Below are 15,836 nucleotides of genomic sequence, written 5' to 3'. Positions count from 1 at the left end.
TGATTTGGTAGGACAAGCTAGGACTTTAAGAGATAAGTAGTATTTGCAAAATATGCAAATTAGCAAAAAATCTAAGTAGGCGGAGCTTCATGGTCCCATTGACTTTTTGGTAGGGCATGGCTGTCTGTATCAGCAGAAAAAAGAATTTTGGTTGTAGGACAAACAGGACAGGAGATATTGACTGAAACGTGTTGGGGGGCGCTACGGCGCCCCCCTCTGGCTGAGTCGGACGGGTCGGACAACCTGAGTAGTGGGTAGAAATACCAATCATCCTACCAAATTTGGTCGGCCTAGGACTTACGGTTTAGGCTGGGCATTCAGTTTTAGGGAAGAAAAATAATAAAAATAAAAAAAATAATAATAATCCTAACAAAAACAATAAGGTTCCATAGCACTACGTGCTTTGGACCCTTAACTAGAAACTGCAGGCAGTTACGAAAGGGTCCAAAGCGCAGGACGATCGGACTGGTCGGACAGTAGAGGAATAACGGCAGTGAACCGGCGGCCAGGGTAGTAGAAAGTCAGACAGAATTAGACTGCCATAACAGGATAGGAGATGTAGGACAGAGCTGGACGGTCTCAGTAGTTGGCAGACATTAGGATGGAGATGCTTTTATTGCAGGTGTAACAGGCCAGTCAACATCAGAGAGTACACTGTGCACATCAGGATACCTAGCTGAAATACAAAAATACTAAGCTGGGTTCGAACCGGCGATCCTCTGATTACAGGCACACAGGATTAGCACACTGAGCCACCCGCTGCTGTGGGTAAGACGACTGAGATCAGTAGACACCTTCTGGTAACTCGTTTTAGCTCAATGAGCCTAGGTGGGTCTTAGATGTATATAGACAGTGGCGTAGCGCTCCCGATTGACCGATCGACACGAAATTTGGAGGTTATCTCTGGGGTACAGTCCTACATCAGTGAGCCAATTGTTGTAATGATTGGCTGAAGCATCCCTGAGATATAGCTGTCTGATTGAAATGGGCAAGACATCAGTACAGTCAGGGTGTGGCTGGAGGCTGTATCTTACCGAAAGTTTAAGTTTTTTCTGTAAATCTTTAAAAGGACTGTCTCCTGATTTGAATGACACCTGATTTATGGATGTTAGGTGAATATCCTAGGAGGTTAACAAAAAACCTGTTTTCAAAACATCTATAAATCATGCAAGAAGGCAAAGATGTAAAACCAAGATCTATATGCAGGTTGATTCATCAGGACATAGTGAATTGGCCTGGCAATAAATTTCAACTGTAGGCTTGACAGGTCTGGAGATATAGGCAGAAATGCAAATCGGGGTGCTGTAGCGCCCCCATCTGACTGACTGGGATGGGTCAGTGGGACTGAGTAGTGGGTAGGAATAGCAATATTGTTGCCAAATTTGGTCAGTCTAGGACTTACGGTTTAGGCTGGGCATTCAGTTTTAGGGAAGAAAAATAATTATTGTTTAACCGTCTGAAGTAGTGCCTGAGCACGTCTAAATTAACAATAATATAAGCTTCATTCATCATCGTGGGGAAAACGCCTTCACATCTCCCCAGCTCACTTCATGGAGGGTATGCTGTGCACATCGGGCTGCCTAGCTCGAGTACCCGCCGAAGCTGGGTTCGAACCTGCGACCCTCTGATTACAAGCATACAAGTTTAGCCCACTGAGCCACCCGTTGCTGTGGTTAAAGCAAGTGAGATCGGTAGACACCTTCCTACCTGATCTGGTAACTCATTTGAGCTGAATTGGCCTAGGTTGGTCTTAGTAATATATAAACAGTGGCCGTAGCCACTGTTTACACGGTAGGCTGAGGGTCAGAGGACAAATGTACCAGCTAAATTTGATTTGGATTGGTCATCATTAAGCAAGTCAAATTGCTGCTTGATTTTGATTGGCCAATGGCGGCCACTGTTTCAGGACTCATGACTGTCATTGTAGGTGACTGACCTCAGGCTGGGACCTAGTACATATCTGCCAAATTCCAGTTGGATTGGCCAAGGCAGTCAGGAGATATTGACAGTTTTTAGTCATAGCGCCCCCTATGGACGAAATGCGGCCCCCCTTGGACCGTGTCCCCAGAATGATGTCCGGAGGTAGAATTTCAAATTTGGTCGATGTAGGTCAAGGCAAGGGCAAGTCATAGCTGTTAGACCAAAATGGGCCAAATTTGGGAATTCTTTGGGCGTGGCTAATGGCCGTACAATACACAAAATGTCTCAATTTTTTTAGAAATTCTTGATGAGCTCACAGTTCTGATTCGTTTGACACCTCATTTGTCTGATTTGGTAGGACAAGCTAGGACTTTAAGAGATAAGTAGTATTTGCAAAATATGCAAATTAGCAAAAAATCTAAGTAGGCGGAGCTTCATGGTCCCATTGACTTTTTGGTAGGGCATGGCTGTCTGTATCAGCAGAAAAAAGAATTTTGGTTGTAGGACAAACAGGACAGGAGATATTGACTGAAACATGTTGGGGGGCGCTACGGCGCCCCCCTCTGGCTGAGTCGGACGGGTCGGACAACCTGAGTAGTGGGTAGAAATACCAATCATCCTACCAAATTTGGTCGGCCTAGGACTTACGGTTTAGGCTGGGCATTCAGTTTTAGGGAAGAAAAATAATAAAAATAAAAAAAATAATAATAATCCTAACAAAAACAATAAGGTTCCATAGCACTACGTGCTTTGGACCCTTAATAATAACTAGAAACTGCAGGCAGTTACGAAAGGGTCCAAAGCGCAGGACGATCGGACTGGTCGGACAGTAGAGGAATAACGGCAGTGAACCGGCGGCCAGGGTAGTAGAAAGTCAGACAGAATTAGACTGCCATAACAGGATAGGAGATGTAGGACAGACCTGGACGGTCTCAGTAGTAGGCAGACATTAGGATGGAGATGCTTTTAGTGCAGGTGTAACAGGCCAGTCAACATCAGAGAGTACACTGTGCACATCAGGATACCTAGCTGAAATACCAAAATACTAAGCTGGGTTCGAACCGGCGATCCTCTGATTACAGGCACACAGGATTAGCACACTGAGCCACCCGCTGCTGTGGGTAAGATGACTGAGATCAGTAGACACCTTCCCACCTGATCTGGTAACTCGTTTTAGCTCAATGAGCCTAGGTGGGTCTTAGATGTATATAGACAGTGGCGTAGCGCTCCCGATTGACCGATCGACACGAAATTTGGAGGTTATCTCTGGGGTACAGTCCTACATCAGTGAGCCAAATTTTGTAATGATTGGCTGAAGCATTCCTGAGATATAGCTGTCTGATTGAAATGGGCAAGACAACAGTACAGTCAGGGTGTGGCTGGAGGCTGTATCTTACCGAAAGTTTAAGTTTTTTCTCTAAATCTTTAAAAGGACTGTCTCCTGATTTTAATGACAACAGAATTATGTATGTTGGGCAAAAATCTTAGGAGGTTAACAAAACAACCTGTTTTCAAACAACTATAAATCATGCAAAAAGGCAAAGATGTAGAACCAAGTTCTATATGCATGTGAAAAGGGTACTTTTTTTTCCTTTTCACTGGATTCAATTCCCTTATTTATATGGTTTGTTTATGAAATATAATTGTTTTGTATTTTCTTTATCTAGGGGAGTTTGCTGTGTATGTGGTGGTTGGTTGTGCTGCTGCTGGGAAGGCAGGGAAGTCAGCTGCTTATTAGGGAGAGTGAGGACAGGTTTGGGTGCTGCTTACTTGAGTTATACTAGGGGGGGGAAGAATATCAAAGATTACCAGTTAGTAATTATGTAGCCCTTATGAGACTGCAGCCAAATGCAGAGGCATGGTGGGAGGTCAAACATAGCCGCCATGGCTTGTTTGGTTTGGTATGAGTTAATTTTGTGTTTTATCTTTGCACAGCTCACCCCATGCTTACCTGAACAGGTGGTAGGTTCCAGTTAGGTGAGGTGGTAAAGGTGAAGGCCAGGAGAGAGAAAGGAAGGGGGGGGCAGCTTGCTGTGAGGCTGTGATTTTAAACCTGTGTTTGGTTTTCTTTAGGGTAGATGGTTTTCCCGGGAGACTGTTTTTTTGGGCTATTGTTTCATTATTATTTTTGTTAATAAACCTTACAACCTTCTGTACCTATTCCTGCTAATTGGACTATTTTTTCCCCAACATCCTTTTTAACGGGGTTGGTGTGCCAAAACCATCCCATTTCCCTTTAGTTCCCTTCCTTTAATGGAGGGCAGGCGGACATTGCAGTTGAAATTCGTCATGACCTAGTGAATTGGACTGGCAATAAATTTCAACTGTTGGCTTGACAGGTCTGTAGATATAGGCAGAAATGCAAATCGGGGTGCTGTAGCGCCCCCATTTGACTGACTGGGACGCATCAGTGAGACTGAGTAGTGGGTAGGAATAGTAATCTTGTTGCCAAATTTGGTCAGTCTAGGACTTACGGTTTAGGCTGGGCATTCAGTTTTAGGGAAGAAAAATAATTATTGTTCAACCCTCTGTAGTAATGCCTGAGCACATCTAAATTAACAATAATAGAAGTTTCATTGATCCTCGTGGGGAAAACGCCTTCACGTCTCCCCAGCTCACTTCACGGAGGGTATGCTGTGCACATCGGGCTGCCTAGCTCGAGTACCCACCGAAGCTGGGTTCGAACCTGCGACCCTCTGATTACAAGCATACAAGTTTAGCCCACTGAGCCACCCGTTGCTGTTGTTAAAACAGGTGAGATCGGTAGACAACTTCCTACCTGATCTGGTAACTCATTTTACCTCAATGAGCCTAGGTGGGTCTTAGATGTATATAGACAGTGGCGTAGCGCTCCCAATTGACCGATCGACATGAAATTTGGAGGGTCTCTCTGGGGTACCGTCCTACATCAGTGAGCCAAATTTTGTAATGATTGGCTGAAGCATTCCTGAGATATAGCTGTCTGATTGAAATGGGCAAGACACCAGTACAGTCAGGGTGTGGCTGGTGGCTGTACCTTACCGAAAGTTTAAGTTTTTTCGCTAAATCTTTAAAAGGACTGTCTCCTGGTTTGAATGACACCAGATTTATGTATGTTGGGCGAAAATCCGAGGAGGTTAACAAAATAACCTGTTTTCAAACAACTATAAATCATGCAAAAAGGCAAACATGGAGAACCAAGTTCTATATGCAGTTGAAATTCGTCATGACATAGTAAATTGGACTGGCAATAAATTTCAACTGTTGGCTTGACAGGTCTGCAGATATAGGCAGAAATGCAAATCGAGGTGCTGTAGCGCCCCCATCTGACTGACTGGGACGGGTCAGTGGGCCTGAGTAGTGGGTAGGAATAGGATTCTTGTTGCCAAATTTGGTCAGTCTAGGACTTACGGTTTAGGCTGGGCATTCAGTTTTAGGGAAGAAAAATAATTATTGTTCAACCCTCTGGAGTAGTGCCTGAGCACGTCTAAATTAACAATAATAGAAGTTTCATTGATCCTCGTGGGGAAAACGCCTTCACGTCTCCCCAGCTCACTTCACGGAGGGTATGCTGTGCACATCGGGCTGCCTAGCTCGAGTACCCACCGAAGCTGGGTTCGAACCTGCGACCCTATGACTACAAGCATACAAGTTTAGCCCACTGAGCCACCCGCTGCTGTGAGTAAAACGGGTGTGATCAGTAGACACCTTCCTACTTGATCTGGTAACTCATTTTACCTCAATGAGCCTAGGTGGGTCTTAGATGTATATAGACAGTGGCGTAGCGCTCCCAATTGACCGATCGACACGAAATTTGGAGGTTCTCTCTGGGGTACAGTCCTACATCAGTGAGCCAAATTTTGTAATGATTGGCTGAAGCATCCCTGAGATATAGCTGTCTGATTGAAATGGGCAAGACAACAGTACAGTCAGGGTGTGGCTGGTGGCTGTATCTTACTGAAAGTTTAAGTTTTTTCCTGTAAATCTTTAAAAGGACTGTCTCCTGGTTTGAATGACACCAGATTTATGTATGTTGGGCAAAAATCCTACGAGGTTAACAAAATAACCTATTTTGAAACAACTATAAATCATGCAAAAAGGCAAAGATGTAGAACCAAGTTCTATATGCAGTTGAAATTCGTCATGACATACTGAATTGGACTGGCAATGAATTTTAACTGTAGGCTTGACAGGTCTGTAGATATAGGCATAAATGCAAATCGGGGTGCTGTAGCGCCCCCATCTGACTGACTGGGACGGGTCAGTGGGACTGAGTAGTAGGTAGGAATAGGAATCTTGTTGCCAAATTTGGTCAGTCTAGGTCTTACGGTTTATGCTGGGCATTCAGTTTTAGGGAAGAAAAATAATTATTGTTCAACCCTCTGAAGTAGTGCCTGAGCATGTCTAAATTAACAATAATAGAAGCTTCATTGATCCTCGCGGGGAAAACGCCTTCACGTCTCCCCAGCTCACTTCACGGAGGGTATGCTGTGCACATCGGGCTGCCTTGCTCGAGTACCCACCGAAGCTGGGTTCGAACCTGCGACCCTCTGATTACAAGCATACAAGTTTAGCCCACTGAGCCACCCGTTGCTGTTGTTAAAACGGGTGAGATCGGTAGACAACTTCCTACCTGATCTGGTAACTCATTTTACCTCAATGAGCCTAGGTGGGTCTTAGATGTATATAAACAGTGGCGTAGCGCTCCCAATTGACAGATCAACACGAAATTTGGAGAGTCTCTCTGTGGTACAGTCCTACATCAGTCAGCCAAATTTTTTAATGATTGGCTGAAGCATTCCTGAGATATAGCTGTCTGATTGAAATGGGCAAGACAACAGTACAGTCATGGTGTGGCTGGTGGCTGTATCTTACCGAAAGTTTAAGTTTTTTCTCTAAATCTTTAAAAGGACTGTCTCCTGGTTTGAATGACACCAGATTTATGGATGTTAGGCGAAAATCCTAGGAGGTTAACAAAAAAACCTGTTTTCAAAACATCTGTAAATCATGCAAGAAGGCAAAGATGTAGAACCAAGATCTATATGCAGTTTGATTTGTCAGGACAGTGAATTGGACTGGCAATAAATTTCAACTGTAGGCTTGACAGGTCTGTAGATATAGGCAGAAATGCAAATCGGGGTGCTGTAGCGCCCCCATCTGACTGACTGGGATGGGTCAGTGGGACTTAGTAGTGGGTAGGAATAGGAATCTTGTTGCCAAATTTGGTCAGTCTAGGACTTACGGTTTAGGCTGGGCATTCAGTTTTAGGGAAGAAAAATAATTATTGTTCAACCCTCTGAAGTAGTGCCTGAGCATGTCTAACTTAAGAATAATATAAGCTTCATTGATCATCGTGGGGAAAATGCCTTCACGTCTCCCCAGCTCACTTCACGGAGGGTATGCTGTGCACATCGGGCTGCCTAGCTCGAGTACCCACCGAAGCTGGGTTCGAACCTGCGACCCTCTGATTACAAGCATACAAGTTTAGCCCACTGAGCCACCCGTTGCTGTGGTTAAAGCAGGTGAGATCGGTAGACACCTTCCTACCTGATCTGGTAACTCATTTGAGCTGAATTGGCCTAGGTTGGTCTTAGTAATATAAAAACAGTGGCCATAGCCACTGTTTACAGGGTAGGCTGAGGGTCAGAGGACAAATGTACCAGCTAAATTTGATTTAGATTGGTCATCATTAAGCCAGTCAAATTGCTGCTTGATTTTGATTGGCCGATGGCGGCCACTGTTTCAGGACTCATGACTGCCATTGTACGTGACTGACCTCAGGCTGCGTCCTAGTACATACCTTCCAAATTTCAGTTGGATTGGCCGAGGCAGTCAGGAGATATTGGCAGTTTTTAGTTGTAGCGCCCCCTATGGACGAAATGCGGCCCGCCTTGCACCGTGCCCCCAAAATGGTGTAGGGAGGTAGGATTTCAAATTTGGTCAAGGTAGGCCAAGGCACGGCCAAGTTATAGTAGTCAGACCACAATGTGTCAAATTTAGATATTGTTTGGGCTAGGCTAATGGCCGTAGGACATAGAAATGTCTGAAATTTGTGGATGATTCTTGATCAGCTCAGAGTTCTGATTCGTTTGACACCTCATTTGTCTGATTTGGTAGGACAAGCTAGGACTGTAAGAAAAAAGTATGATTTGCAAAATATGCAAATTAGCAAAAAATCTAAGTAGGCGGAGCTTCATGGTCCCATTGACTTTTTGGTAGGGCATGGCTGTCTGTATCAGCAGAAAAAATAATTTCGGTTGTAGGACAAACAGGACAGGAGATATCGACGGAAACATGTTGGGGGGCGCTACGGCGCCCCCCATTGGCTGAGTCGGATGGGTCGGACAACCTGAGTAGTGGGTAGGAATTCCAATCATCCTACCAAATTTGGTCGGCCTAGGACTTACGGTTTAGGCTGGGCATTCAGTTTTAGGGAAGAAAAATAATAAAAATAAAAATAACTAGAAACTGCAGGCAGTTACGAAAGGGTCCAAAGCGCAGGACGATCGGACTGGTAGGACAGTAGAGGAATAACGGCAGAGAACCGGCGGCAAGGGTAGTAGAAAGTGAGACAGAATTAGACTGCCATAACATTATAGGACAGAGCAGGACGGTCTCAGTAGTAGGCAGACATTACGATGTAGATGCTTTTAGTGCAGGTGTAACAGGCCAGTAAACATCAGAGAGTACACTGTGCACATCAGGATACCTAGCTGAAACACCAACCTAAGCTGGGTTCGAACCAGCGACCCTCTGATTACAGGCACACAGGATTAGCACACTGAGCCACCCGCTGCTGTTGGTAAAATGAGTGAGATCAGTAGACACCTTCCTACCTGATCTGGTAACTCATTATACAGTAGCTTAATTAGACTAGGTCGGTTTTAGACATATATGGACAGTGGCTATAGCGCTCCCGTTTGACCTATTGACACAAAATTTCAAGGGTCTCTCTGCGGTACAGTCATACATCAGTGAGCCAAATTTTGTAATGATTGGCTGAAGCATCCCTGAGATATAGCTGTCTGATTGAAATGGGCAAGACAACAGTACAGTCAGGGTGTGGCTGGTGGCTGTATCTTACTGAAAGTTTAAGTTTTTTCTCTAAATCTTTAAAAGGACTGTCTCCTGGTTTTAATGACACCAGATTTATGTATGTTGGGCGAAAATCCTACGAGGTTAACAAAATAACCTATTTTCAAACAACTATAAATCATGCAAAAAGGCAAAGATGTAGAACCAAGTTCTATATGCAGTTGAAATTAGTCATGACATAGTGAATTGGACTGGCAATAAATTTCAACTGTAGGCTTGACAGTTCTGTAGATATAGGCGTAAATGCAAATCGGGGTGCTGTAGCGCCCCCCTCTGACTGACTGCGACGGGTCAGTGGGACTGAGTAGTGGGTAGGAATAGGAATCTTGTTGCCAAATTTGGTCAGTCTAGGACTTACGGTTTAGGCTGGGCATTCAGTTGTAGGGAAGAAAAATAATTATTGTTCAACCCTATGAAGGAGTCCCTGAGCCCGTCTAAATTATAAAAAAAGAAGCTTCATTAATACACATCTCCCCAGCTCACTTTATGGAGGGTATGCTGTGCACATCGGGATGCGTAGCTCGAGTACCCACCGAAGCTGGGTTCGAACCTGCAACCCTCTGATTACAAGCATACAAGTTTAGCCCACTGAGCCACCCACTGCCGTGGGCAAAATGGGTGAGATCGGTAGACACCTTCCTACCTGATCTGGTAACTCATTTTAGCTCAATGAGCCTAGGTGGGTCTTAGACACATACAGACAGTGGCCGTAGCTTTACCGTTTGACCGATCAACACAAAATTTGTATGGTATCTCTGCGGTACAGCCATACATTTGCGAGAGAAATTTTGTAATGATTGGCTGAAGCATCCTTGAGATATAGCTGTCTGATTGAAATAGGCGAGGTACCAGTACAGTCAGGGTGTGGCTGGTGGCTGTACCTTGCCGAAAGTTTAAGTTTTTTTCTGTAAGTCTTTAAAAGGACTGTTTCCTGATTATAAAGACAGCAGATTTATGTAGGTTCGGTGAAAATCCTTGCAGTTTAATGAAATAACCTGTTTTCAAAGAACTATAAATCATGCAAAAACACAAAGATGCAGAACCAAGTTCTATACGTTGTCAGGTTTGACATGACGTTGTGAATTCGATTGGCAATAAATTTCAACTGTAGGCTTGACAGTTCTGTAGATATAGGCAGAAATGCAAATCAGACTGCTGTAGCGCCCCCATCTGACTGACTGGGACGGGTCATAGGGGCTGAGTAGTGGGTAGGAATAGGCATCTTGGTGCCAAATTTGGTCAGCCTAGGTCTTATGGTTTAGGCTGGGCATTCAGTTTTAGGGAAGAAAAATAATTATAATCTAACCGTTTTGAAGAGAGCCTGAGCCATTCTGAATGGCTGGTTTAAATAAAATTTTGTGTATTTTTTTTCCCTCATGTGGAAAACACCTTTACGTCTCCCCACTTGCTTTACGGAGAGCATGCTGCGCACATCGGGCTGTCTAGCTCGAGTACCCACCGAAGCTGGGTTCGAACCGGCGACCCTCTGATTACAAGCATGCAAGTTTAGCCCACTGAGCCACCCGCTGCTGTTGGTAAAATGGGTGAGATCGCTGGACACCTTCCTACCTGATCTGGTAACTCATTTTAGCTGAATTGGCCTAGGTTGGTCTTAGTAACATATGAACAGTGGCCGTAGCGCTCCCATTTGACCAATCGACACAAAATTTGGAGGGTCTCTCCGTGGTAGAGCCCTACAATAGTGAGAGAAATTTGGCAATGATTTGATGAAGAATGCCTTAGATATAGCTGTCTGATTGAAATGGACATGGCATCAGTATGGTCATGGTGTGGCTTTTGGCAGTACCTTACCGAAAGTTTAATTTTTTTTCTCTCAATATTTAAAAGGACTGTCTCCTGATTTTAAAGACAACAGACTTATGCAGGTGAGGTGAAAATCCTAGGAGGATAATGAAAAAGCCTGTTTTCAGAGAAATATAAATCATGCAAAAATGCAAAGATGTAGAACCAAGTGCTATATGCAGTTGGATTCAGCTGGACATAGTGAATTGGACTGGCAATAAAATTAAAGTGTAAGCTTGGCAGTTCTGGAGAAATAGGCAGAAATGCAGATGGGGGCGCTGTCACGCCCCCATCTGGCCTAATGAGATGTCCTTAACAGGGTGGGCTGAGGGTCAGAGCACAAATGTACCAGCTAAATTTGATTTGGATTGGTCATCATTAAGCCAGTCAAATTGCTGCTTGATTTTGATTGGCTGATGACGGCCACTGTTTCAGGACTTATGACTGTCATTGTAGGTGACTGACCTCAGGCTGGGACCTAGTACATATGGGCCAAATTTCACTTGGATTAGCCAAGGCAGTCAGGAGATATTGGCAGTTTTTAGTTGTAGCGCCCCCTATGGACGAAATGCGGACCGCTTTGGACGTTGTCCCCAGAATGCTGTACGGAGCTGGCATTTCAAATTTGGTCAACGTAGGCCAAGGCACGGCCAAGTTATAGCCATCAGACCAAAACAGGACAAATTTGGACATTGTTTCGGCGTGGCTAATGGCCGTACAATACAAAAATGTCTCAATTTTTTTAGAAATTCTTGATTAGCTCACAGTTCTGATTCGTTTGACAACTCATTTGTCTGATTTGGTAGGACAAGCTAGGACTTTAAGAGATAAGTAGTATTTGCAAAATATGCAAATTAGCAAAAAATCTAAGTAGGCGGAGCTTCATGGTCCCATTGACTTTTTGGTAGGGCATGGCTGTCTGTATAAGCAGAAAAAAGAATTTCGGTTGTAGGACAAACAGGACAGGAGATATCGACCGAAACGTGTTGGGGGGCGCTACGGCGCCCCCCTCTGGCTGAGTCGGACGGGTCGGACAACCTGAGTAGTGGGTAGGAATACCAATCATCGTACCAAGTTTGGTCAGCCTAGGACTTACGGTTTAGGCTGGGCATTCAGTTTTAGGGAAGAAAAATAATAAAAATAAAAATAACTAGAAACTGCAAGCAGTTACGAAAGGGTCCAAAGAGCAGGACAATCGGACTGGTCGGACAGTAGAGGAATAACGGCAGAGAACCGGCAGCCAGGGTAGTAGAAAGTGAGACAGAATTAGACTGCCATAACAGGATAGGAGATGTAGGACAGAGCAGGACGGTCTCAGTAGTAGGCAGACATTATGATGGAGATGCATTTAGTGCAGGTGTAACAGGCCAGTCAACATCAGAGAGTACACTGTGCACATCAGGATACCTAGCTGAAATACCAAAATACTAAGCTGGGTTCGATCCGGCGATCCTCTGATTACAGGAACACAGGATTAGCACACTGAGCCACCCGCTGCTGTGGTTAGAACTGGTCAGATCGGTAGACACCTTCCTACCTGATCTGGTAACTCGTTTTAGCTAAATGAGCCTAGGTTGGTCTTAGATGTATATAGACAGTGGCGTAGCGCTCCCGATTGACCGATTGACACGAAATTTGCAAGGTATCTCTGTGGTACAGTCCTACATCAGTGAGCCATATTTTGTAATGATTCACTGAAGCAGCCCTGAGATATAGCTGTCTGATTGAAATGGGCGAGGCACCAGTACCGTCAGGGTGTGGCTGGTGGCTGTATCTTACCGAAAGTTTAAGTTTTTTCTCTAAATCTTTAAAAGGACTGTCTCCTGGTTTGAATGACATCAGATTTATGGATGTTGGGCGAAAATCGGAGGAGGTTAACAAAATAACCTGTTTTCTAACAACTATAAATCATGCAAAAAGGCAAAGATGGAGAACCAAGTTCTATATGCAGTTGAAATTCGTCATGACATAGTGAACTGGACTGGCAATAAATTTCAACTGTTGGCTTGACAGGTCTGTAGATATAGGCATAAATGCAAATCGTGGTGCTGTAGCGCCCCCATCTGACTGACTGGGACGGGTCAGTGAGACTGAGTAGTGGGTAGGAATAGCAATCTTGTTGCCAAATTTGGTCAGTCTAGGTCTTACGGTTTAGGCTGGGCATTAAGTTTTAGGGAAGAAAAATAATTGTTCAACGCTCTGTAGTAGTGCCTGAGCAGGTCTTAATTAACAATAATATAAGCTTCATTGACCTGCGTGGGGAAAACGCCTTCACGTCTCCCCAGCTCACTTCACGGAGGGTATGCTGTGCACATCAGGCTGCCTAGCTTGGGCACCCACCGAAGCTGGGTTCGAACCTGCGACCCTCTGATTACAAGCATACAAGTTTAGCCCACTGAGCCACCCGCTGCTGTTGGTAAAACGGGAGAGATCGCTGGACACCTTCCTACCTGATCTGGAAACTCATTTTACCTCAATGAGCCTAGGTGGGTCTTAGATGTATATGGACAGTGGCGTAGCGCTCCTGATTGACCGATTGACATGAAATTTGTATGGTCTCTCTGTGGTACAGTCCTACATCAGTGAGCCAAATGTTGTAATGATTGGCTGAAGCATCCCTGAGATATAGCTGTCTGATTGAAATAGGCAAGACATCAGTACAGTCAGGGTGTGGCTGGTGGCTTTATCTTACCGAAAGTTTAAGTTTTTTCTGTAAATCTTTAAAAGGACTGTCTTCTGATTTGAATGACACCAGATTTAAGGATGTTAAGCAAAAATCCTAGGAGGTTAACAAAAAACCTGTTTTCAAAACATCTGCAAATCATGCAAGAAGGCAAAGATGTAGAACCAAGATCTATATGCAGTTTGATTCGTCAGGACATAGTGAATTGGACTGGCAATAAATTTCAACTGTAGGCTTGACAGGTCTGGAGATATAGGCATAAATGCAAATCGGGGTGCTGTAGTGCCCCCATCTGACTGACTGGGATGGGTCAGTGGGACTGAGTAGTGGGTAGGAATAGGAATCTTGTTGCCAAATTTGGTCAGTCTAGGACTTACGGTTTAGGCTGGGCATTCAGTTTTAGGGAAGAAAAATAATTATTGTTCAACCATCTGGAGTAGTGCCTGAGCAGGTCTTAATTAACAATAATATAAGCTTCATTGACCTGCGTGGGTAAAACGCCTTCATGTCTCGCTAGCTCACTTCACGGAGGGTATGCTGTGCACATCGGGCTGCCTAGCTCGAGTACCCACCGAAGCTGGGTTCGAACCTGCGACCCTCTGATTACAAGCATACAAGTTTAGCCCACTGAGCCACCCATTGCTGTGGTTAAAACGGGTGAGATCGGTAGACACCTTCCTACCTGATCTGGTTACTCATTTTAGCTCAATGAGCCTAGGTGGGTCTTAGACACATATAGACAGTGGAAGTAGCACACCCATTTCACCGATCGACATGAAATTTGCAGGGTATCTCTGTGGTACAGCCCTTTATTAATGAGAGATATTTGGTAATGATTGGCTGAAGCATCCCTAAGATATAGCTGTCTGATCGAAATGGGAAAGGCTGCAGTACAGTCAGGGTGTGCCTGGTGGCCGTAACTTAACGAAAGTTTATGTTTTTTCCCTTAGTCTTTAAAAGGACTCTCTTGATTTAAATGACAACAGACTTATGTAGGTGTGGTGAAAATCTTAGGAGGTGAACGAAATTACCTGTTTTCAGAGAAATATAAATCATGTAAAAACACAAAGATGGAGAACCAAGTTATATATATTACTGGATTTGGCACAACAAAGTGAATTGAACTTGAAATAAAATTTAAGTGTAGGACAAGTAGGACAAGAGATATCGACCAAAACGTGTTGTGGGGCGCAATGGCGCCCCCCTCTGACTAATTGCGATGAGTCGGAGGGGCTGAGTAGTGGGTAGCAATAGGCATCTTACTGCCAAATTTGGTCAGCCTAGGACTTATGGTTTAGGCTGGGCATTAAGTTTTAGGGAAGAAAAAAATTTATAATCGAACCCTTTTGGAGGAGTGCCTGAGCCTGTCTGAATGGCTGGTTAAATAAAAATTTTATTTTATTTTTTTTTCCTCATGTGGAAAACACCTTTATGTCTCCGCAGCTTGCTTTACGGAGTGCATGCTGCGCAGATCAGGCTGCCTAGCTCAAGTACCCACCGAAGCTGGGTTCGAACCGGCGACCCTCTGATTACAAGCACGCAAGTTTAGCCCACTGAGCCACCCGCTGCTGTTGGTAAAATGGGTGAGGATCGCTGGACACCTTCCTACCTGACCTGGTAACTCATTTTAGCTGAATTAGCCTAGGTTGGTCTTAGACATATATAACCAGTGGCTGTAGCGCTCCCGTTTGACCGATCGACACGAAATTTGGAGGTTCTGTCTGGGTTACAGCCCTACATTAGTGAGATAAATTTGGTAATGATTGGCTGAAGCATGCCTGAGGTATAGCTGTCTGATTGAAATGGACATGGCACCAGTATGGTCATGGTTTGGCTATTGAACGTACCTTACTGAAAGTTTAAGATTTTTTGCCAAAATCTTTAAAAGGACTGTCTTCTGATTTGAATGACACCAGATTTATGTAGGTGTAGCAAAAATCAAAGTAGGTTAATGAAAAAGCCTGTTTTCAGACAAATATAAATCATGCAAATACATAACAATGTATAACCAAGTTACATATGTGGATGGGTTTGGCATGACATATTGAATTGGACGGGCCATCAATTTCAACTGTAGGCTTGATAGTTCTGTAGAAATAGGCAGAAATGCAAATAGGGCCACTGTAGCGCCCCCATCTGGCCGAGTCAGTTGTCCTTTACAGGGTTTGCAGATGGTCAGAGGATGAATGAACCAGCCAAATTTTGGTTTGATTGGTCATCGTTAAGCCTGTCAAATGGCTGCTTCATATTGATTGGCTAATGGCGGCCAATCTTTTATGATTTATGACTGGCATTGTACGTTTCTATCCTCAGGCTGGGTCCTAGTATAAGTCTGCCAAATTTCAGTTGGATTGGC

The sequence above is a fragment of the Paramormyrops kingsleyae genome, chromosome 14 (genome assembly GCF_048594095.1).
Source record: "Paramormyrops kingsleyae isolate MSU_618 chromosome 14, PKINGS_0.4, whole genome shotgun sequence".
In the NCBI taxonomy this organism is placed as follows: domain Eukaryota; kingdom Metazoa; phylum Chordata; class Actinopteri; order Osteoglossiformes; family Mormyridae; genus Paramormyrops; species Paramormyrops kingsleyae.
The sequence above is the reverse complement of the archived record's forward strand: the minus strand, read 5'-3'. Positions refer to the sequence as shown.